This window comes from Pantherophis guttatus, chromosome 3, assembly GCF_059756535.1.
Source record: "Pantherophis guttatus breed Tessera chromosome 3, ASM5975653v1, whole genome shotgun sequence".
NCBI classification, from domain to species: Eukaryota; Metazoa; Chordata; class Lepidosauria; order Squamata; family Colubridae; genus Pantherophis; species Pantherophis guttatus.
In genome coordinates, this window is record NC_142065.1 from 27,290,676 (window position 1) to 27,316,126 (window position 25,451).

At 40.9% G+C, this 25,451-nt stretch overlaps 1 protein-coding gene across 4 annotated transcripts in view; it reads right to left on the reverse strand.

Moving 5' to 3' along the window:
* SRC (SRC proto-oncogene, non-receptor tyrosine kinase) overlaps positions 1–25,451 on the reverse strand; it is a 102,263-nt gene that overhangs the window by 65,293 nt on the left and 11,519 nt on the right. The window contains exon 1 of one of the 4 annotated variants that reach the window (XM_087889164.1): positions 23,556–25,400. The exons of the other annotated variants lie outside the window; for them this stretch is intronic. The gene's annotated coding sequence lies outside the window, so the exon portion shown is untranslated. Of the gene's footprint in view, positions 1–23,555; positions 25,401–25,451 lie in introns of those variants that run through there. 4 annotated transcript variants of the gene reach the window in all.

Here is a 25,451-nt window from a genome sequence, read left to right on the forward strand (position 1 = left end):
TGACTTTATTGGACAAACTACAAGTAGTCTTCTGATGGGATTACAGACAATTGGCTGTCACCATCAGTTGTATTTGTGCTTGGCAAACAAGACAGGAACAACTTGCTAAGACAAGCAACATTCCACATACATGATCTGTATACACCTAGCAACAGATTACTATCAGCTACTCAACGGGGTAAAAGGGAAAAAGGAGGGGGGTATGTAAGGAATAAAATGGCTTTCAACCATATGGTAAAACAGCTTTTCCCAACCTAGTGCTGTTGAGATATATTAGGAGCCTCCAGAATTTCCAGCCAAAGATGAGGCTGGCTGAGAATTCTGGAATTTGCAATTTCAACATGTCTCAATGGCATCAAGTTGGAGAAAGCTGCTGTAAGATTATGAATGCATGCACCAAGCCAGAATTGTGAAAGGAACAAACAACTGCAAGAATTTACTCACCTCCTCTAAGATTATAATAATACCAAAATTTCAGGGTTGGTTTTGTCTATTTTAATCATGGACCTTTTGAATCATAGAATTGGAACAGATCGCAAAGATTATCAAGGCTAACTTCCTGCTCAGGGCATTAGGAGGAAAGTTGTATTAGTTCATGATAGCCCAACATCAGAAGGAAACTGGTGCTTTAGACTCCCGCTCAGTGCTAGATCTACTAAACTCTTTATTGGAAGGGAAAATGCACTTGATGAAGTAATTTGTTTCATTATTAGTTGGAACTTGGCAGTCTTTTTTTTTTTTTTGTCTTTGTTTTAAACGTGTCTGATTCTCTGAGATTGCTTGAACAAGTTCTTGTAGTTTCTTGGCAAGGTTATTTAGAAGTGGTTTGCCTTTGTCTCCTTCCTAGAGCTGAAATAAAGTGACTGGCCCAAGGTTATCCAGCTGGCTTTGTGCCAAAGGCAGAACTAGAACTCATGGTTTCCCAGTTTCTTAGCCAGATGCCTTACCTACTACACCAAAATTCCTCCTATTATTTAACCTGAATTTACTTCCCTCTGTTTTTTGTCCTGCTTTCTCTGGGAAAACAGAACAAACTCATTCCCACTTCTAAATGACAGCTTTAGGTTTGAAGGCTGCTATGATATTCCACTTCAGTATTCTCTTCTGCAGTTCTTCTACACAGTTCTTTCAACTGTTTCCACTCTTCTTATCACTTTGGTAGCTCTCCTCTAAACTCACTTCATTTCTCAATGTGCTTTTTGGACCTTGGTGCCCCGATTTATGTTGCCTAGACTGTGGAAGTGTCAAAAAATAGAATTCCAATTCAGAAGTGATCAAGGCAGTGTAGAGTGGGACAATTATTTCTGTGAGCTGTACTAAGTACTCCAGTTAATATATCTGAAAATAACATTTGCCTTTTTAGCAGTCAAATCACAGTATTCACTCATATTCAACGTCTGATTACTAGAATACTCAGTTATTTTGTACCTACTTCCTTAAGGAAGTAAGGTCTTCCTTATTTTATATGTGTGTTTTTCATTCTTTCACTTCTTATAGCTATAGTACTTAGATGTATATACTGCTTCATAGTGCTTTGCAGCCCTCTCCAAGCAGTTTACAGAGTTTACAGCATATTGCCCCCAACAATCTGGGCGCTCATTTCACTGACCTCAGAAGGATGGAAGGCTAAGTCAATCTTGAGCCGTTCAGAATCAAACTCCTGGAGTGAGCAGTGAGGTAGCCTGGAGTACTGCATTCTAAGCACTGCGCCACCATGGGTGCTTATATCCAAGACTTCATACAAAGTAAATTTTAACACAATAACAGAGTTGGAAGGGATCTTGGAGGTCTTCTAATCCAATTCCCTGCACAAGCAGGAGACCCTATACCAGTGATGGCGAACATATGGCACACATGCCAGAAGTAGCACGCAGAGCCATATCTCCAGGCATGCAAGCCGTTGCCCGTTGCTCTTCCAGGTTACAGCTGGCCAGCTGGTCTTCACACGTGCGGGAGCACTGGAACCCGGAATAGCAGCTGCCCGGTGCGCATGCGCGCACTGGGAAAATGACCTTCTGGTTTCCGGCACCCGCATGCACTCCCGCCAGCTGGTCTTTGCATGCGTATGCATGCCAGAAACCAGAAGACCAGGTGGCCAGTGCGCATGCGGGTGCCGGAAACTGGAAGATCATCTTCCCAGTGCGCGCATACACACCGGGCGGCTACTCTTCTGGTTTCTGGGCATGCGTGTGCATGCGCTCCCATTTCGACACTCAGTGCTGAAAAGGTTCACCAACACTGTCCTATACTATTCCAGACAAGTGGCTGTCCAGGTTCTTCTTAAAATCCTCCACTGATGGAGCACCCACAACTTCTGGAGGGAAGTTGCTCCATTGGTCAATTGTTCTCACTCTCAGGAAATTTCTCCTTGTTTCTCTCCTTGTTTAGTTCCCATTCATTGTCTTGTCTTGCTTTCTGGTGCTTTGAAAAATAGGTTGACCCCTTCTTCTCAAATATTGGAATACTGCTATCATGTCACAGAGGTGGGTTTTTTTCACCCTGTTCATTTCAACTATCAATCCTTCAAGATAGGCAAGGGATTTTAAGTAAACTGTAGGGATTTTAGGAATGTTCTTTAGGGTAAAGAAACAGAATCTTAAAAAGCCTGTCAAAGTTACTCTTTCTACAATTTATACCAAACAAAATCAACATGGGATTCTTTTGAGTTTCTTTTTCATGCTTCCCTCTTTTTTAGGACTGAGTAATCCTTTTTCCTCCTTAACGGTCATTGTTCTCCTCTCATTTCCCAAGGCGAGGTGTACATTCATTCACACTGGACCAATTTTCAAGCCTAAATCATTTTGAATTTCCTCTTTCTCTTTGAAAGTATTAGTCACTTTTCCAAGGCTTGTGCGATCTGCAAATTTGATAATCATCTCCATAATCCCTTTATTAAGGTTATCCAATATCATTTTCCAAACTGATGTGGAACCATTTATGAATATTTTTCAGTGCAGTCATTCAATAAGTTATAAATCAGCAGTCCATATTTACCATTTTATTAATGAAGATATATTGAACAGTTGTTGAATAACTCTGACTAAAAATATTTCTAGCTTGATTTATTTATGACAAACTATGCTGCCCTAGATGTAGAACCCAAGGTAGGATTTTGCCTTCCTTCCATCATCTGTTATGAATTCAACAAATCTCCATATTCTTTGCCTTTTCTTTTGTTTCAAACCCATAGAAAAGAAGCTTTTTGTTGTTGTTGTTTTTGGTATTTCCTGCAAGTCCCAATGCAGTCTCTGCTAAAGCCTAACATAGTCTTTATAAATTATGTACAGCATTGAATCTTTCCTTGATTATATACTTTTCCTTCCATTTCTTATACAGGTAGTCCTCAAATTATAACCTCAGTAGAGACTTGAAGTTCCATAGTAATAGCACTTATATACCACTTATAGTGCTTTACAGCCCTCTCTATGCAGTTTACAGAGTCAGCATATTGCCCCCAACAATTTGGGTCCTCATTTTACTGACCTCAGAAGGAGGAAAGGCTGAGTCATCCTTGAGCCAGTGAGACTGGAACTGTCGAACTGCTGGCAGTCGGCAGTCAGCAGAATTAGTCTGCAATACTGCATTCTAACTACTGTGCCACCACAGCTCTATTTCCATCATAAGTTAGTGTTAGGCCATAAAGCAAGCCATCACATGACCAGATCCAATGTTAAGACTATTTTTACTGCAATGGCTAAGTGAATCATCACGGTCGTTAAGCAAACCTGGCTTCCCAAATTGACTTTGCTTGTGGGAAGCTGGCTGGAAAACATCACAAATCATGATTGCAGGATCACAAGACTCTGCAACCATCATAAATGCAATTCAGTTGCCATGTGCTGGAATTGTGAGCCCATGTCTGTGGAGATGATGACATAGATATAACTTCGATGGTTCATAAGTCGCTTTTTCCAAAACTGTCGTAACTTCGAACTATTATTTAGCAAATGCTCAAAATCAAAGATTACCTGTAAGGGGATCTTTTTCTAGACCAAGGCAAGTCCAAAAAGGCCAGGGAATTTCTAGAAGTCTGGCACTTTGACACATCAGCAATCAATAGACACAGAGACATTAACAGCATCTATAGACTGCGCAAAAGAGACAAAAGGAACAACAAGATCCAAGCGCCTCTCCACCAGCAATCAACACCCAGATCAGCATAGATTAACTGCAAGATTAACATCAGACCAACCATCAAGTAAATAATGGCCCAATCAAGAAACTGCCAAAGAAGCCAACAGCAAACAACCCAATAGAAGAATCTCTAGCTAAGGCCACCCCCAACCCCCATCAACACTGACAGGCAAGTCACTAGAATATAAAACTGACAGCAAACCACACTCCTTACTAGCACTGATGATGTTACCTAGTTTGGGTAATGAAATGTCTGCAAGAAAACAAGCAAGCTCAGAGAGAACCAAGGACCCCTCAAGGGGGTCTTTTTCTGTTTATCATTTTAGAAACTCTGTACGTACAGTGCCCTCTTCAGAGACTTCCACCTCTCCTTCCAATTAGACTTGTTTGCAACACTGCTTCAGTATCTGGTTCTGTAAGTTACCGTACTTTTTGGAGTATAAGATGCATTGTTGGCCTCCTGAAACCCTGCCCCACTTGTCCCATTTTTGCCCTCCCCAGCCCCCAGGAACACTCTGCAGGCCTCCCAAACCCTCTGCGTGCCCATTTTGCAAAAATGGGACGCGCAGAGGGTTTGGGAGACCTACATAGTGCTCCTGAGGGCTGGGGAGGGCAAAAACTCTTTTTTTTTTCTTGTTTACCTCTTTGAAATCTTGGTGCATCTTATACTTCAGTGCGTCTTATACTCCAAAAGATAACAGTATTCTTTCTTTTCTTCAGGAACTCAAGTCATTGGATCTGACCTACCTTCCATCTGGGTTTATCTTGATCTATTGATCATAACTATGGGGACGCAGTGACTCAGTGGCTAAGATGCTGAGCTTGTCGATCGAAAGGTTGGCAGTTCAGTGGTTCGAATCCCTAGTGCCGTGTAACGGGGTGAGCTCCCGTTACTTGTCCCAGCTTCTGCCAACCTAGCAGTTCGAAAGCACGTCAAAAATGCAAGTAGAAAAATAGGGACCACCTTTGGTGGGAAAGTAAAGTGTTCCGTGCGCCTTTTGCATTTGCCTTTTGCCAGCCACATGACCACGGAGACGTCTTTGGACAGTGCTGGCTCTTCGGCTTTGAAATGGAGATGAGCACTGCCACTTAGAATCGGGAACGACTAGCACCTATGTGTGAGGGGAACCATTACATTTACCTTATTGATCATAACGCTGCCACTTCCCACCCTCCATCTCCCAAAGACACATTGAAACCAGACTACCTGAATGGGAAAAAAGTAAATATATGAATTTGAAGGTTCCACATGGTATATTATTTATTATTTATTTATTTATTGAATTTATATTGCCACCTATACCCATGGCAACTCAAGGCAGCTTACAGAATCTAAAACCACATTTAAAACAATAAAAACTAACAAAAAGAATCACATAAATTAATATAGTACAATATAACAAAATCACCCCCCACCTCCCACCCCAGCGACAGCAGATCACACGAGCCATTTACTGGGCTCCATCCTGCTCTGGGTTCCCCAGACCCGCTGGCAGAACCAGGTCTTCAGCGCCTTCTGGAAGAATATTAGAGTGGGGGCCGTTCTAATATCTGGGGGAATGATGTTCCAGAGAGAGGGAGCCACCATGGAGAAGGCCCTTTTTCTGGGTCTCACCAGGTATATCTCCCTCAGGGATGGGATCCGCAACATTCCCTTCCTCCTCGCTCTGATGGGTCGGGTAGATGTGACCAGCAAGAGACGGTCTCTCAGATAACCTGGTCCCAAGCCATGAAGGGCTTTAATGGTGACAACCAACATCTTGAATTGCACCCCAAAGCAAATCAACAACCAATGCAGCTCCCGCAGGAGAGGTGATACATGTGCACACTGGGATCTGCACAAAACTATGTGGGCCATTGCATTTTGCACCAACTGAAGCTTTTAGATGCTCTTCAAGGGCAGCCCCATGTAGAGCGTGTTGCAATAGTCAAAGATGGGTAGTGACTAGGGCATGGGTGACTGTGAGTAGGGACTGTTGGTCCAGGAAAGGGTGTAACTGGCACACAACCCACAGTTGCACAAAGGCCGTCCTGGCCACAACCGCCACCTGCTCTTCGAGCAGGAGTCATGAGTCCAGAAAAACCCCTAGATTACGCACAGGATCTGTTTGGCAGTTCAGGTCTCACCAGCTCAAGGTTGATCCATCCTTCCTTCCTTCCTTCCTTCCTTCCTTCCTTCCTTCCTTCCTTCCTCCTCCCTCCCTCCTTCCTTCTTTCCTTCCTTCCTTCCTTCCTTCCTCCCTCCCTCCCTCCCTCCCTCCTTCCTTCCTTCCTTCCTTCCTTCCTCCCTCCCTCCCTCCCTCCCTCCCTCCCTCCTTCCTTCCTTCCTTCTTTCCTTCCTTCCTTCCGGGGTAAAATGAGGACCCCGGTTGTTGGGGGCAATATTCTGTAAACCTCTTAGAGAGGGCTGTAAAGCATTGTGAAGCAGTATGTAAGTCTAAGTGCTATTGCTATCTGGACTTCGGAAGGCCTAGCCCATACACTATGCAGAGTCCTGTACACAATGTCAGCTACTCAGTTGTGCCACTCAGTGTACACCACTACTGCCTGCAACTTACATCCTGCCATTATGTGTTGGATTAATGGGCATGTGCGGTGTGCGTGCATGCGCATGCACACATACACACACATACACACACACACACACACACTAAAAAAGGGGAGGTAAGTGAACAGAGGAAGAAGCAGAAAGAAAAATTCAATGTTTGCTAACCTTTTTAGCCTAATGACACATCTGGAATTTTCAGCGCTTGCCTATTGGCATTATGCCTACCAGGGAGAATGGGACCCACAAAATCCCATTTACAAAATGTCTGTCATGATGCAGAACAGATAGAGACGGCAGGGCTAATTAATTAGGGAATCTGCAGGGAATGAAATTAGTTGAGGGAATCTGGGTCAGATAGAAAAAAATGCCTGGGAAGCACTTGAGGGGGTCATAAAAAATGAGAGCCATCTCCAGCCTTTGAACACAGCTCTACTTAACAACTATACAACATCTTTGAAAAATGCCTGAAAGTTGCAGTTGGTGCAAAATGCGGCAGTTTGGCTGTTAATAATGCCTTTACAGAAAACCTGCACTGGTTGTAAGTTACTTAAAGGCCACAGTTTAAGACAGTGATGGTGAACCTTTTTGGCACGGAATGCTGAAAAGATTGTGCGGAAACATCGCACATACATGCGCTCGTCGGGGCCGCGCTCCAGAAAAGCCGAACTTCTGGGTTCTAGCTCACATGCATCATCGCATGCCCGATGATCAGCTGGCCAGCACGCATGTGCCAGCAGGTTTTCAACACTGCCATGCACGCGAAGGGATTGCACCCTGGAAAAGCTGAACCTCCAGGTTCTGGCGTGCATGTGCATCCAACAATTAGCTGGCCTGCGCGCATACAAAAACACCAGTTTTTGGCACTGCCGTCTGTGCGGACAGCTAATCGTCGTACACGCATGCACACCAGAAACCTGGAGGACAAACAGGTAAGGCTGTGCATGCCGAGCGACATGGCTTCATGTGCCACTTTGGGCATGTGTGCCATAGGTTCACCATCACGGGTTTAAGAAGTTGGTCTTAATATTTGCTATACACATTTCTAAAGTCATCTCAACTTCTTCATAACATCTGGATGATATATGAATTTAAAACCAAAGCAATGGAACACCACCAGATAACAGCAACAAAGGAAGAAGATGGCTATCCTGGTAGAAAAAAAAAAATCAGAACATAAGGAGCTCACCTTTAAAATCCCAAATGGCCCTGTATGTGAATGTGGCGTTTTTTGGTCTGAACCTGTTACAGTCTGCAGGGAAGCCTTTTTGATCATGCTTTGTTGTTAGTTGCGAAATCGCTAGAGAAGGCCTTTCCCGTACAGCTTCTTGACAATGGAATGCACTCCCTCATTCCTTTCTCAGCATTTAGAAAATCTACAGGTGTCTCTATTTTAAACAGGCTTTTATTTACCGATTTTAACATGAATTTAATGTTCTTAAGCTTTTGCATTTTTAAAAAAACGCGTTAGCATCTTGAATGGCCATCTGAATAGAAAACTGGGATAAAAAAGCTGTTGAAGATTTAACCCACCAGGAATTTGCTTAATGCCTTTAAAAGCCATGCTAAGCTCACAGCATGACTACACCTCCCGGCAATTTGTTCCTAGGATAAAATATATTTTACGACAAGTAAAATATGTTCTTTTGTTTCACAAAGTTGCCATAATCCCCCCATTTTCATTTTCCCAAAAAAAAAAAAAAAAGCAAAACCAGGACATTTCTGTAAAGTAACATTATTTTAGGAGTCAGGGAGAAAATTTGAAGCTCAGATTTTGTCTTCTAAACTTGCAAACTTGGGCAAACAATTCATCTCTATTTAATTAAGCAATGCTTAACGCATTGTAAGCCGCCCTGAGTCTCCGGAGAAGGGCGGCATATAAATTAAAGCAAAATAAATAAATAAATGGATTTTTCATAGAACCCAGCTAATGCCTGATCAGCAGAGAAAGCAGAACAGTGCTTCTGACCATGGAGGATCTGTCTATATGCTTTGGTTAATAAAAGGAGCTTCCCTCTTAAGGGTGCTTGGTGGTCAGAGAAGGAGATATTGCAGCAAAACAGTAAAAACATATGAAGAATGGTTGCAGGAACTGGACATGGCTAGTCTAGCGAAGAGAAGGATCAGGGGAGATATGATAGCAGTGTTCCAATATTGAGGGGCTATCACAGAGAGGAGGAGGACCACCTATTTTCCAAAGCACCTGAAGGCCAGACAAGGAATAATGGAAGGAAACTGATCAAAGAGAGATTCAACTTAGAAATACATAGGGAGAAATTTTCTGATAGTGAGAACAATCAACCAATGGAACAGCTTGCCTTCAGAAGTTGTGGGAGCTTCATCACTGGAAGCTTTCAAGAAGAGACTGGACTGCCATCTGTCAGAAATTGTATAGGTCAGAAATTGTATAGGGCGAGCTTTCAGCACCGAGTGCCGAAAGCTCGCGCACACACCCAAAATGCAATGCGCTCGCAACCCCTGCACACCCCCATGCATGACCCCCACATATGCTCTGCCCCATGCATGTGCACATGACTCCTGCATGTGCACCCCTCCACGCATGTGCGCACATCTCCCGCATGCGCACGCCCCCCCCCCCCCGCATGTGAGGCAGAGACCTGAAAAGCTGGCCGGCAGGAAGCACGCACACGTGTGGATGAGTTGAACTGGGGCAACGGCTCGCGTGCCCACAGAGAGGGCTCTGCATGCCACCTGTGGCACACGTGCCATAGGCTCGCCATCACAGGTATAGGGTCTCCTGTTTAAGCAGGGGGTTGGATTAGATAACCTACATGGTCTCTTCCAACTCTATTATTCTATTCTATTCTATTCTATTCTATTCTATTCTATTCTATTCTATTCTATTCTATTCCATTCCATTCCATTCCATTCCATTCCATTCCATTCCATACCATACCATACACCATACCATACCATACACCATACCATACTATACTTGGGATCACCAGCTACCTTAAAAGGTCTCTATGTTCATCCATGAGTCACCTCCACCCATGGAGTAATTTGGAGTGATCAAAGTATCCCATCCTTGTCTCAGATGCCCAACTCCTTGCTTTTAAACAAGCTCTGTCTAGACATGAGTATTTCCCCTTTTAATTCTATGCTGTCATCAACAGCTGAGGTCAGCTGTAGACAACAAAGTCCTTCCAAAAGTGTTCATTAACGGCTTTCAACATGGGAAGCTGTTTTTCAGTAATTATCTCAAGTACCCACCAACCCATTTTGACTCTCTGCACATAGCACAATAGCTTGACATTTGGAGGAGAACCAATTACAGGAGACTTAAATCATCTGCCAGTGAGAGCAACTGTCAGTTCTATCTTCATCCCCTGGGTGCTCCACCATCTGGGCAAGAAGAGTCCCCTGACACTTCAAAGCAAAAATCATACACAGCTCACATATGGTTTCTGCCTATAGAACCCATTATTTGCCAGTTTATGCCCCAGGGTGCTTCCAACCTGTCCAGATGCAGCAGGAGAGCAAAAGAAAAATTGATCAAACCAAAGAGAACACAGGGAGAAAATCAAAGTTTATATCCGCTGTGTGGAAGAAGTGAGTAAGAATTAGTCAGATGAAACTTACCCGACTCCTATAAACATTGTTTTTCCAGTTAATCATAGGAAACTGCCCAATATAAGCCCATCCCTATATTGTTTACTTATAGGAGCACTCAGTTGTGCCTGGAGGCATCAATGTCCTTACAGACACATCTCTCTTTTTGTATACCTTAATTTCTTTTACACTTGAGCTATGTGCATTTCTGCCAAGGCTCAGAAACAGCCAGGGAGACAAAATATTTTATTTCTATTTTTGCATTCATTTGCCTCTCAAGCTGTAAAGAAACAGATCCAATAAATGGGGAGCAGCCTTCTCATAAACCCATGCATGGATCCAACCATGCGAATGGCACATTTCACTCTCTCCAGTCCACCTGAATCTATACGTCTACTACGCTGCTCTACGACTGTAATAAACCTTTGACTGATGCATATACTTCCTGGGAGGACTTTGCTACAGGCATGCTCATGTTCTCTTCCCTATCCTGATCCTGTTTGGCCAGGGCCGCTTTCACTGCTGCTGTTCCCATAGGATGGATTCCTATGGAGCTAGTGATGTTTTAACCTGGAGGTATGTGACAAACTGCTGTTGCAAAAATGGGGGGTTTCTTTAAGGGTGTTTTTGGACAGGACAATTTACCCAAGCATGGGTCTCCCAGCCAATATGAACATTAGATTGATATGTGGAAATGAGACTTCCCAATGGCCAGGACAGCAATCAATAACATGGATTCAATACATATCCTTTGACATTTAACAGTTGACACAGGGTCATTTCTTTATAGCAACATCCCCATATTTTCAAATCACTCTCTGAAACACTGCTTTATTAATACATTATTAAAGATGGCTTTTTCATTTAGCCACAGCCTGACCTGCGTGCATTTACAAATGCAGAGACCAATTTCTGAATTAAAAGATCTTACGTCTTTCCTGAAAGCTCGTGTGTAGAGTAATTACCTATTTGAAAAACTATCAAATACTGTACAAAAGCTGGAATCCAAATAGAAGTTGGGAGGGAAATTATTTTATTTATTAAGCACATTTACTTTTGATCTTTTCTTCTAGAGGTTAAGGCAACTCACGTGAAAAAGAAAGAATATTAAGCATCACAAAGAATACTGTGCAAAAAGAACCAGCAAAAAACCATAGAGCTGGAAGGGGACATTTAGGTCAGTAGGTCTCATTTCTTAACTCTGGAATCCAGATTAAAGCATTTCTGACAGATGGCTGTCCAGGTTGTCTTAAAGCATCCTGCAAAGAGAGAGGCACTGCCTTTTTAGATAATTGGTTCCACTGTCAGACTGCTCATTTAATTAGGATGTTTTCCTAATCTTTCAACCGGAAACTGCTTTCCTATAATCTAAATCTGCTATTTGTGCATTGCACAAGATTTGTATTACAAAAAACACAGGTTTTCACTTTTGTGTAATATCCTTTGAAACACTTGAAAAGAGCTATCACATCATTATTCTCTTCTCGGGATTAAATTTACCCAACTCCCTTTCAATTTCTCATCATAAGCATAAGCATTTACTCTAATCATCTTCTTTGTTGTTCTCCTTTATATCTGTCTTAGTGCGGTGTCCAGAAATTTAATTTTTGATTTACAGGTATTTCTATACTACCCAATTCAAACAATTTCTGGTGGTTTAGAATAATACTCCTCCCCAACAAGCAATGAGTTATCCTAAAAAGGCACCTCGATAAGATCTGCAGAAGGATAGACATGCAAGCAATCTAGGCTCAGCACAGGCTTGTTCGTGAGACCGATCATATTAACTTTTTGTCTTTCACCACAATCACCCTAGCCTTCTCTTCACTCACTTTGTTTCCCAGAGCTCCTCAGTACACCCAGGTGTATCCTGGAATTTATGATTGACAAGAGGCTGCTGAAAAGCAATTACATCCAACATGGCCATCTCCATATTCTAAACTGCAGCAAGACTCATGGCAGAATAAAGTGGAATAATTCTTTCCCATAATTCAAAACCTAAATAACTAATGCAGCCCAAGGTTGTTCTTCCATGATAAGTCATCATGTTCAGTTTATGTTGTAAGGCCGGCATTCAATAAAATCAGTGAACAATATAAAAAAACAAACAAACCCAGTCATCATAGCTGAAAGAATGCATATCATTAGCTAACCCCTTCATTGTGTAAATCTCCCGTTCCTATGAGACTAACAATGCATATAAAATATGACCTCTCCCATTTGCTTGGAAATTTCAACTTCCAGACAAAGGGTGTGTGCGCGCTGAAAGTACATAAATGCTAGCATGCTCTATTGATAAATAGGTTTTAAAGGCAATTCCCCAAAGGTAGTGGAGAGACAAAATAGGCAATAGATAATTGGACCTGCCTTTGGTTAAAAAGGGCCACTGGAGACAGAATCTGCACTTGCATGCCTGTGCAAATGTAACTTGCCTTGATTGGTAGCACAAAAGGATAGTTCAAGCAGAACATTAAGGGGATGAAAGATCTGTGCCAAGACAGTTTGTTTATGAGCCCTGAAAGACAAGCCAGTCATTTGCCAGTACCCTGGCTTTATTTGCACTATTTGGCAATGTGCAGATTCATTTCCCTGACACTGGGTGCCTCCAATTCAATTATTAAAGCCTCTTTTTGTATCCCCCCCAGTGGCTATTTTAGTAGAAAGTAAAGGATTTGTCAGTAGAACGTGCTCTGAACTAATATAAGGAGGGGGGGACTCCTTCCATAGCTACACTCGGAGGCCCTCACTCAGCCAAGAATTCCTGCTGTGGGAAATCAAAGCTGCTCCTGTAACTGAGGGGATGGAGAATGAAGCTCTTTGGGCCCTGGTTTATCCCTAGAGCTGAAAAGAAGAGGCCGATACAGCCTTCATATCTTCTTCCTCTTGGCCTTCAATCTGCCCCCATCTTCTCAGAACAGAGATACATTGATCTCCAGCTGAGAAGAGGCTCTACGAGCTAAATTCATTAACATTAAGATTTATTGCAATTGGAGTTTTTTGTTATTTATTCATTTATTGGGCTCTGATTGAAACTGACTCTGAGTGGTTCAGTCACTTTAGAGAGCACCTTAGTTTATGGTAAGTCATCATGCGGTTGCTTTAGTTTGGTCGTAGTGCTTTTTGTGAACCAACTATTGTGGTTTGTCAGCCATGGCTCCTGGCTTAATGTATTGTGTAAACTCCAGCAATTATGAAGCTAGACAGGAGTTTATTCATTTATTCTATAACCTACAACCGTGATGGCGAACCTATGGCAAGCGTGCCACAGGTGGCACACGGAGCCATACCGGTGGCACGTGAGCTCAGCTCCAGCGCGCATGCATGTGCAGGCCAGCTGATTTTTGGGCCTTCTGGGCCCACTGGAAGCATGGAAACAGGCTGTTTTTGGCCTCCGAATGGCCTCTGGGTGGTGGGGAAGACCGTTTTTGCCCTCCCCTAGAAAGGCTCTGGAGCCTAGGGAGAGCAAAAAATGGGCCTTCCGGTCTCACTGGAAGTTGACAAATGGGCCATTCCAGCCTCTGGAGGGCCTCCAGGAGAGTGGGGAAGACCGTTTTCACCCTCCCCGGGCTCCTAGAAAGGCTCTGGAGCCTGGGGAGGGTGAAAAACAGGCCTACTGGGCCCACTGTGCCATCACGTGCCAAAAGTGGGGGAAACACGGCGGGGGTCATGCATGCATGCGCGGGGGGTGGGGCACTTAGAATTATGGGTGCGGGCACGCATGTGCATGACCCCACCACACTTCCCCCCCGCTTTTCACACACGATGGCAAAAAGGTTAGCCATCACTGACCTACAAGAACCTATATGTGATAGGATTCCATCTTTATGATTGGATTCTGACAATCTACTTTGGCCTAAATCTTTTATCAGTTCATAAATTATGTATTAGTCTTACAAGGGGAGGATGCCAATCATTGTTATTTTCTAAAATTGTTGATGGAGTCTCTCTGGGGCACTCTTAGAAATAAACATTATGCTAAACAGAGTAGCACCTGATTAACTTTCTCTGGATCCTGAAGCTAAATGGAGTTGGAGTTTGATTAGTTCATGGATGAGAAACCATTAAGGAATATGAAGGCTACATACTTCAATGGCAAGTAGAAAAAAATATGTGCAAAGAAGGCATGACAGACCATTTCCACACCCCTGCCAATAAAATGACATGAATATCTCATAAAAGTGAACTCATATTGAAAGAGGCATTAACTTATTTAAAGGCTGCTATCTGCTGTGCAGTATACTAACTTCCTGTTTAAATGTTATTTGTTTTAAAGCATCAATTGGCTGACAGATCCCAAGAGAAGTATCTGCAGGCCACTTCATTGCCATCAACACTACTTTCCCTTTGAACCAGTATATACATGGGAAAATTTGGGGAGGGGAAAGACAGTACAGAGTAGAGTAGAGTAGAGTAGAGTAGAGTAGAGTAGAGTAGAGTAGAGTAGAGTAGAATAGAATAGAATAGAATAGAATAGAATAGAATAGAATAGAATAGAATAGAATAGAATAGAATAGAATAGAATAGAATAGAATAGAGTGAGGTAGGACATGATATGATGAAGGCTTCTTGCAGATTCTCTTAAATTTATTTTCATCAGATGACCTATAAATATAGCATTCTATGCCTAATTTCTAAAAGCTTGTAACACTTAAAACAAAAATACTGATTACACAGTAAAATAATTTACAAAATCCTAATGTATTGAGACCACATTTTTAAGGAGAAAAAAAAAATATTCCTGAGGCTTGTTTTGCCACTAGCCAGTTCTTAAAATAAAACTATAAACATCAATTTCATACTACTCCTAACAGCATTAAGCTTTAAAAAAAAAAGGCTATTAGACATAACACAACCCCTAATGAAGTATGGATTGTTCCTTTTTACAGTGCTACAAGTTCCTATTTCTTCCTAATGCTTCCTACCACCCACTGACACTGAGCCTGATGGGGAGAAATATGCTTTTTAGGACATGAGCACAGACTCCAACCCCTTTGCTGGTTAGTGTCAAAGGAGAAAAGAAACAAAACAAATCCAAAACAAGATTCTTGAGATTAGGATGGAAAGCTGACAAAAAAAAAAAGAAAAGAAAAGAAAGACGATGCAAGAATATATTCTGAAGTACTGCAGAGAAAATGGCTATGCAGCTACCAACAGCAAGGAGGGGGAATTACTAGCTATAGGTGTACACATTTAAAGAAACATAGTAGTTTCTGTCTGTAACAGTAAGCTCAAGGAAATTCCCCATGGTAGCTGCCTGGTTCCTTTCCCTACTTCGTTATATTTTTTACTTTTTTTTTTTTAATTTGATTTATATGCCGCCCTTCTCCGGAGACTCAGGGTGGCTTACAGTGCGTTAAGCAATAGCCTTCATTCTTTTGTATATTTTATACAAAGTCAGCTTATTGCCCCCACAAACTGGGTCCTCATTTAACCTACCTTTGAAAGGATGGAAGGCTGAGTCAACCTTGAGCCTTGGAGAGATTCGAACCAGCAGAAATTGCAGGCAGCTGTGTTAATAACAGGGTGCACTAAACCACTGTACTATCAAGGCTCTCTTTTAACTCAATTATGTGAAAAAGTTGGCATATTTAAAAGCAAAAGGTCCAAGCACTATTATATTTATTTCCAAGAATAGTGCTGATTGTTTTGTGGCCCCTATCAGTGCTAGCGAGTATGAGGTTCGCTCTCTGTTTACATGCAGTAACTTGCCCTGCAAGAATTGGTGGGGGGAGGGGGTTTCCTTGGTTGTTCCTTGATTAGGGTATTGTTTTCTACTTTATTGTTTGTCTGATGTTAATCCCTGCTTATCTCTGAGTATTGGCTGCTGGAGGATGTGTTCTAATTTTTCATTTTTATTGGTATCTTCTTAGCTTTTTGTCATCTCTTTTGAATAGTGTGTAAATATGGTTTATTTCTATGTCTCTATTGATGACTGATTTATTTGGATGCCAAGCATCCAAATTCCCTAGCTTTGTCTAAGAGGCTCACAGTCAAAACTGTGATTGAATCTGTCCATGTGAGATTAATGTGTTCTCATTGTGTCTTCTGATTGCTAGTTGGTATTCATGGATGTGCTATGCTACATAGTGGCAGTTGCAATCCTTACACTGTATGTTCCTATTTCACACTGCATTCGCTGTCTTCAGTCCTTACACTGTGTCACTGTATTCACACTCATCAATTGGAAGTAACAGCTTAGTGCTTCAACTGGAAATGAGCTCACCTGCCTAGAAAAATGAGAAAAGGAAGTTGAGATCAGAAGGACCATCCTGTGGGGCTACAGGACATGCCAGAGAACATACCACTAGAAACAGTTTGCCTCTTTTTTTCATACACAAAGATATGGTTGCCAATGCTTATGTATCTGGGTACCAGTTGTATATTTCATGGTCTTGATGACTATGAGGTAGGCAACACAGATACACATCCCAGCTCAAGCCAGCAGTCCACTGTACTGTGTTCTGCCCTAACAGCCACTCCCTATTTTATTTCATATTCCAATCCATCTTATTAAATTTAGCTCTCTTCAAATATTAGCATGGAAAACATTCTGCAAAACAAACCTAAAGTGAACCGCTCCAAACCCGATTGCAGAAAATATGACTCTGTGGTTTCATCCCCAAACCCCCAAAATTTTAACCTTAGACTGGCTACTGTTGACCTCATCCCATTTCTAAGAAGTCTGTGTAAGGGGTATGCATAAGAGTACCAGGGTGCCTACCATCCCTGTCCTAATGTTCTCTTTTAATTGTATTCATTTTATGTATTCAATTCATGCTTATACTTATATATTATCTAATTATCTACATATTATCTAATACCTACTTGACAAATAAATAAAATAAAATAAATAAAAGTAATAAATAAAGCCAAAATTTCAATTCCAACCGACAGCAGGTCTAATAAAGGTAAGCCTTAAGGTTGCACTGGATGCCTGTATTAAAAACTGCCAAGATCAAAGACAGATACCACAACCCAATATTTGCATTAATATATCCACCTTCCTCGTTTGATTAATACCAAAATAAACCTCAACAGTGTCTCATAGACGGCAGCAAGGGGAAAGGCACTCAATGCTAGTGTAATGTGAGACTCAGACAACGAGTGTTCACTGACCTGGTCATTATTTCCAAATTAAAAAGCGCACAGAGGGCAGATAATACCATTAACACTTCTGTGTACAATCACTGAATGAAAAGATAATGCTGCAAACATTCCGACAAAGCAGCTATCTTCATTAGGATTCCTATTGGATGGTTTAACCCTCTCTGAGGAGGCTCCTAACTGAAATAATACTCAGAAATGCCTGGCAGATTTTTTTTTATCTCTCTCTTCTCCTTAAAAGGAAGAGGTTAATCCTTATTAGAGCATCCACTTTAAGTCACTGGAAGCAGCACAGAAAAGAGACAGCATGTGCAAAATGTCAGCTGAGGCGCTCAGGCAGAGGCACACCCACCTTTGTTACTCCAGCTAGAGAGAGATGCATTAAAATGACAACAGTGGAGAGGTGCCATGAGTTCTTCCCATGCAATAGCCAAATATTAAAGTCTAGAACACACATCCTAAAAGAAAGAAAAAGAGCCCTTCTCTCCAATTAAATTTACAGGACATTATTTTCATTCCCCCTTTCATTTCCTCTGTTTCCTGCATTCCACCAACCAACCCACCCCCCATCCCAACCTGTACAATAAGTACAGCCTTCTCCGAGTGAGAGGGAAACAGGATGAGCATATTCCTCCTCATTCATTAGATCTACACTGTCTATAACCTTTTAATCCACATTCCCCAAAGCTGAGCACCCTCTGTATGAGATGGGATTGCTTCTTCTAGAGAATATTCAATACATCTGGGAGTATAAGTGCTCTCCTGGAGAAGGCAGCATCAATTTGTGCATCCTATTGCTTTCTCTTTTTTTGTCCCCCTCGATATCAGTCACACATCAGTCACGTCTGTATGGAGATAGGGGGTTCAGCACTTAAAACACCAGGATATCAACCTGGTTTTTTCATATACTGTAGAAAAAGCCACTTGACCTGGAATAACAGCCACAAAGGATAGCAAAATGAGATCTTTCTCCGGATTGCTATTATTGGTTAGAAATGTTTTGGAGTTGAAAGAATATACAACTTTATTTTACAACAAAGTATTGTAGTCTTCTCAGAAAGCAAACCAATGACTGCAGAACATCTCTCTGTGGAGCTGCTGCCAGGACTGAGAATATGCTAGCATCTGTTTAAGGAACACAACTGACAACTAAATCATAACACACCAGGTTGTTGTTGTTGTTTTATCCTTACCATTTTTGTCTCTTCACCTGTGTGAGAATAACAACAACAACAGTAAACTTAAGCTGCCACGCATCTTTGTTCTTTTTGACAGGGGTACAAATTGAGTCCAGTGGAAGATGGCCATGGTAAGCCTACCCAAGGGCTGAAACCTACGAAGTGTGTTCTCCAGGAATTTTCAAGATGGGAGCTGGACCTATCATTTGGGTTTTGCAAATTGTCCTTTTATCTTTTTATTGGATGACAGAGTTAAAGCAGTCCTCTAGGACAAAGCACGAATGAAGTATCCCCTCTGAGATCTGCTTTAAACAAAAACTGCCATGAATTGAGCTACTAATAATGTATCCTTCTATAGGAAACAGTGTGCAATAGTAGAATAAATACGGCATCTTTGCCTAACAATAGACTCTGGTTCTGTTGTACACTTAATCCCTAACAGAATTACATTCTTACTTTTTCATGCTCTTAACTTAGGAAGGTCTAACTCCCAATTTCTCAGATATACGATCTATTTTACCAGTATTAGTAAAGAAATCCACTCTTGTCACAGTATCATTCCTTGTTAGCCCCTTTGCAGCATTCAGAAATCTTTCGCCTTTTTTGATATTTCTATAGTAAATGGAAATCTTGGCAGTAACCCAGCTGATTCCTCATTATTATACTAGAATCTGCCTTTGATCCATTACAGTCCTCCTTAATGTGTTGGGACTACAATTCCCAGAGATTCTATCTAAAGGATGCCATTCTAGTACAACTAGAAGCTACCAAATTGAGGGAGATGTTCTGACAGGAAATTAATGGTCTCAATTCTGGGTGAACATGGTATAACTAGATGAACATTTTATTTGATTATAGCAACATTTTTATAATCTGCAATGGGAATTGGGGCCCTTCAAACAATCGTACTGAAGTTATTGGATAAAGGCACTTACAAGTACATAGGAACATTTTTTTAATGCTTTGCTTTCTATATAAAGGTTAGTGTGCTTGACTTTTACATAAATACATATTTATTTAAGCTAAGTATGTGTTACCTTTATGTTCCAAGGCACACATATTTATTTTCAAGCACATCACTCTAGTCTTCCTTGCTGTAAGACTCATGACTTAAAAATGAGGTTGAATTTCACCTCAGCAGTTTGGAGATCAAAAGACAAGCGGGCAGAAAAGGGCAGGTGATTGTTCACAGCCCTGGCAGATCATTTCCATTGTTTTCTTCAGCATCATGCCATTATTTTAAAAAAAGGAAAAGGAAAAGGAGCAGATGATAGCTGCAAAATGTTCAGTTATTGCAGCAGATTGAAACTCCTCAGGCAAAAACAACAGTTCTCAAATATAAACAAGACAAATATGAAAATGCACACTAGCTATTTGTATGACACTGATAGATATTGATAGGCTTGTACAACAATATATTATCTAATTCTTCTCCCTGACCTTGGATTGCTGCCTGACAAGGACTACTGCTGGTATCCTAAGCTTCAAGCATTCAGAGAGGTCCCACAAGTCTACTCACTAACAGCAGGCAACTAGTGTTCCATCAGTCTGATTCAGAGATAGACAGATGGCTGCTGTACACAAATACCCAGAGCTAGGTGGGATGCAGTTGTCTTACATGACAACTGCCCCACATGTGCTCATTTCTTTCATGTACCACCCACAAACATCTATCAAAATAGAACAGCCTCGATAGTTGCTTGCTCTTGCACATGCTGACTTCCTACATGCTGTGGGCTTTAAAACTCAATCATCTGTTGTATTACCCACATAAGAATAATCCTTCAAAAACACCGAACTACAAATGTGCATAGGGTACTGTCCTGTTCAAGCTTCACTGAACACGGCACGGCTTCCTTTGTATAAAACACAAAGCGGTTTGCTCTGACCATATTTCATACAAAGCCTCAGCAGCTCCTAATTTTGAGCCAGGATAGAGGATTTATCTTGCTCCTTAGTGTCCAGAATGACAGGCAAAAGCTCCCCAGAGTTTAAGATGAGAGACTTTCTCAGTCCTATCATCAATTGCTACATTAGGAAGCTACCTCAAGTAGCAGTCAGTTGAGGCACAGTTCTGGTCTGATGCCTGAACAGGCACTTTGTTGTGTCTAACATGCCTAAGGTGGCCCTTTAAAGCAAGGGTCTCCAACCTTGGCAACTTTAAGAATTGTGGATTTCAACTCCCAGAGTTCTGGGAGTTGGTCCATAAATCTTAAAGTTGCCAAGGTTGAAGACCCTTGCTTTAAAGTACTTGACACCTTGGACACACCTTATCCACAAAGAGAAATCTTCAAGAGTGATACATGATAAAATGATTGTAGCAGCTAGTAGGGCCATTTAAAGTGTCCTGGCCTGAATAGCCTTTCAGAATGATGTTCTTAGTGCAATCTCCAGCAAGGCAAACAACACTGCTATTGGAGAAAGGACTGCAGAGAGAAGCACATACAACAAGGCAGGGAGACTAATGGCAGATCATCCTGAGTTACATGTGCCAAAAAACCTGGGAATGTCTGATCTCAACCTTCTTTCCCCATACACCAGGCCATTCCACAAATCAAGAGTATCATTAGATTTGAGGGCATTTAATTCTTAACTTCAGGATTTCATGCTGAGGTAACTCCCTTTTCTTCATCCAGTATCAGAATTCTGAGATTTATAAACTGCACACAAATCATACTCATTTGCTTGACATTTTGTTTCACAATGTGTGTAAGCAGTAAGAAAAACTACTGGTGATCTATTGCACTCAATAGACTAAATAGCTGGAAGAACAATGTTGCAATATCCACCAACATTGCATATACACTTTTTTTTTGCTGCATATACACTTTTTTTTTGCTGCCATAAAATTTTCACCTTAGTGCAGGGATCTCCAATCCCTGGACCACAGCTTGGTGCTGGGCCGTGGCCCATTGGGAACTGGGCTGCACAAGTGGCATGTGAGCGCACAAAGCTGCATTTGTGCAAGAGGCATGTGCATGTGCAAAACCATCCCCACTCCTCGTCCTGCCACCACCATTTTCATTTCATTTTCATTTTCATTCGATTTGATTTATATACCACCCTACTCCATCAGTCTGAAGAGCCAGAAAGGCTGTTGTCTTAGTGGCTTTTTGAAACTCTTGCTTTGAAACTCTTGCTGGATTAAATATCAAGCTGGAGTAGAATCATAAAACAACATAGTTTTGTCTACTACTACTTCTCTGCAGTTAAAAAGATAGTCTGTATGGGATGGGATGTTTTAATAAAATAACTCTACTGGATTAAGGATACATCAAGGTCAACATCCTGTTTTCTAGAAAGACCAATTAGATTCACACCTATGTTTTAAGATAATGGGTCTCTTCTGTTCTGACTATCATGGAATATAAAGGCATGTGATGTTTTCAATAACCAAAGTATCTAAAAACAATTTCTGATGTTTCGACTTCTCCTAAATATATTTATGAGGAAGTAGCCTAGGACGTATGTTTTGCAAACAAAAGAAGAAAAATATATTATTTATAGTTCACGGTAGGATTAAGGTTGCTCCTTTATTAAATCTTTGGATTCCTATGGCAGTCAAGTTTAGGTTTAGCAATTATATGAGTTTATACAAAACCAGGTGCTTCTGTACTATTTGACTACAACAAAATTAAACAAAACAAAAATCTGACACAATATAAGGCAACTTTCTATGATTCTCATATATATTCAACTATTTTCAATTGAGCTTATACCATGCCCTGGAATTCAGCTCTCCTAAAGACCTCATCAACTGAGAATTATGGGAGTCGAACTTGGAGGAAATCAGCTTAGTGAATACTGCTATGTGGCAGTAAAACCCTTGAAATTTTTTATTAAACAAAGTATGTTAAAATACAATTTTATACAACACATATTTAGGCTTTTATGATCATCCTAAACCACAATACTGATTCAATGAATGCCAAACTTTTAACACACAGCCATATGTTGTTGATGGGGCTTGGAGCCTTCTAATTTTAATGCCAGCTTCATCTCTGCAGCAATTCATACATCTGATCATTAGTGCCAGTTCAGACTTTCCCACCATATGGTTCAACTAACTATGTAAAATTACTGACTGCTAAAAAGCAGTTTCTAAGCAGCCATATTAAGGATTATTCATAATATAAATTTCCAATAAATGCTGTATCATCATACAGAACCACAAGGATTTTCTACCGGCATGGTTCATTTTCTAAAATGTTGTAAGCGATGAGATTTTTGGAAACATAATGAGTCAAAATCACCCTTTTGATGTTCTGTCTAATAAGCTGAAAATCTTTTCTAAGCCTCCGGCTTTTACTTGGAAAGGTTTTCATATATATCCTTATTTTGAAATATCTCTGTATTTGAGACTACATGAGCATAACCTTCCTTCCCTTTGACCTCTGCTATTATTTTTTTAATGGACAGTTTCAAATGTTCCTGACCTATATTGACCTATAGTAAACCTATAGTTTCTATTTAAGATGAGTTTGTTTAAATTTGAATAGAAGTATGTTTCTTCTTGATGGTACTTATTTCTCCTCTCATCCTTCGTCAAGTGTCAAGTATCTTCATTTAGATTTGGGGTGAGTGGATTGCCTTCATGTTTTGTGTTCTAATGCAGAATTCGCCAACCTTTCTCATTTTGTGGACAGGGGGTGGGAGAAGGGGATGATTCCATGCAAATGGTGGGCAAGCACACATGTACAGCTGCATTTGCACAAGGGGCAGGCACGCGCTTGCCCATTGCTCGTGCAAATGGAGCTGCGTGAGCACGTGCTTGCTCATTGTTTGTGCAGGTGGGGATGCACACATGCACGCCTGCTCACCCATCACTTCCAAGGCCTGTTCCAAATGGCTCAAGGCCTGGTAGTGGGCCATGGCCCGAAGGTTGGGAACCCCTGTTCTAATACACACTGTGAACAATGGAAAATACAACAGGCTAAACTACTTATTGCCTGGAATATTGACCTTTGTCTGGGCTGTGAAAATCTGAATTACCTCTAGACGACAGGAAAAGATTTTTGTACCTGTATGCCATTTTCTAGAGAGGTTTTCTGGATTTTTTTCAGTCCAGGTTGGGTCTCATTTTTCAGTCCAGGTTGGGTCTCATTGCAGCAGATAATTTCTGCATGGGCTGTTTTGAAGATAGCAATGCTTCTAGTGGGAGAATAATAAAACACCAAGGTCCTGAACTCTTGGATAAAGAAAAGGATACAGCTATGTTAAATCAATAATATCAAACAATCAGTATTATAGATCAGGAATATTAAACATGGATGACCCCATAATTCACAGTTTTAGCTTTTTATTAAAATACTGATATCATCATCTATCTCAGATTAGCTTGAGTTAATAGAGCTGGAGAACAATTCTCATTTAGTTATTTCTATATTCCTATGGAGCCTCACAAAGCCTGAAGATGTGCGGTAGGCTAAATTGAATAACAAAACAATCTCTTGATAAACCAACATAAAATAATCTTGCACTTATTAAACAAAGTATGCTAAAATACAACTGTATACAACACATATTCTAGAAAAGAGAAAGAAAGAAAGAAAGAAAGAAAGAAAGAAAGAAAGAAAGAAAGAAAGAAAGAAAGAAAGAAAGAAAGAAAGAAAGAAAGGAGTTCATTAATATTCCTTCCCTTGAATCTCTTTTTTTCTTCTTCTCTCGGGGTTGACCATAAGGAAGCTCTGGGATTTAGAACAAATGTGATGTGCTGCTAACATAATGAAGCACTTTCATTCCAAAATTACTTGACATCTTTTTTTCCCCTTTTTCCCTCCCTGCTGAGTGTAGGAAATATCAGGAAGAAAAGAGCATCCCTTCAGCTTAGCTCTTGACAATTATGTGAGCGTGCACCCACAAGAGTAGTATGTGTGTGTGTGTGTGTGTATGCTGAATGATAGAGGGATTACAAGAGTCTTGGCAGGAAAAGGCAGAGAAGCCTGCAATTTAAGCAATTAATTTGGGCTGAAGAGGGAAAGTCACAAGTCCTAGTTCCTCTTTTGGGATGTGGAATATACATATGTGGGTGTAGCAAGAAAGCCCTTCAGGAGTGTTCTCCAAATGACATCATAAGGAAGATATGTACCAGGGAAGTATGTGGCAGCTATTTATTTTTATATACCGGTATTTGATTTATGTCCATGGCATATATGGGGGTTCCTGGTGGTTGTGCAAATTATGGCATAATAATTCAAATTACCATTATACTTTCACCTCGTTGATTTACTTTGTGGATTTGGTAAATACTATCAATTTAAGGAATACCCATACCCTATTTTTGATTGTATTAACTACACTAAGGAATAACAATGAGAAAAATTAGCATTTCTTGCTAACTATCTACACTTTAGCCTAATATGCTATGCAAGGTTAGCCATTTGGTGATCTCCAGAGTCAAGTGAGGCATCTGGAGAGCTTTCTATAGCATCTTGTGCTCTTGCTAGGGTAAAAGATGGTTCAGCCAAAAAACTTCACTAAACACAATGGGGCTTCTGAATCTGCATGCAGATAGGACTCCATGGAAATGTCTATGGAGATTCTCAATCATCCAGGTCATGGTTGTCCCAAAAATGCTTTTTCAAAAGGCAACTGGGCTTTCTTGGTTTTTTCCTTGAAATGTTTTGCTTTCCATCCAAGAAGCTTCTTCAGTTCTTCACTTCCTGGGACTCCATGGAAAGTACTCCAGATTCCCTCTAAACTCCTTGCATTGCCAAATGGATTCATTTGATGCATATTTCTAAGTGATTCAAAGAAGAAAACATACCTCTCTAGGGAAGACGAACAATGCAAAATGATCAAGGTTGATCAAATGATCAAAGGCCAACAATGCAAAATGAGCAATTCTAACTTTACTGTTTAAAAAAAAAAATCCTTCACCAGTGGGGGGGGAGGGGATGAATATGTTTGATTTGGTG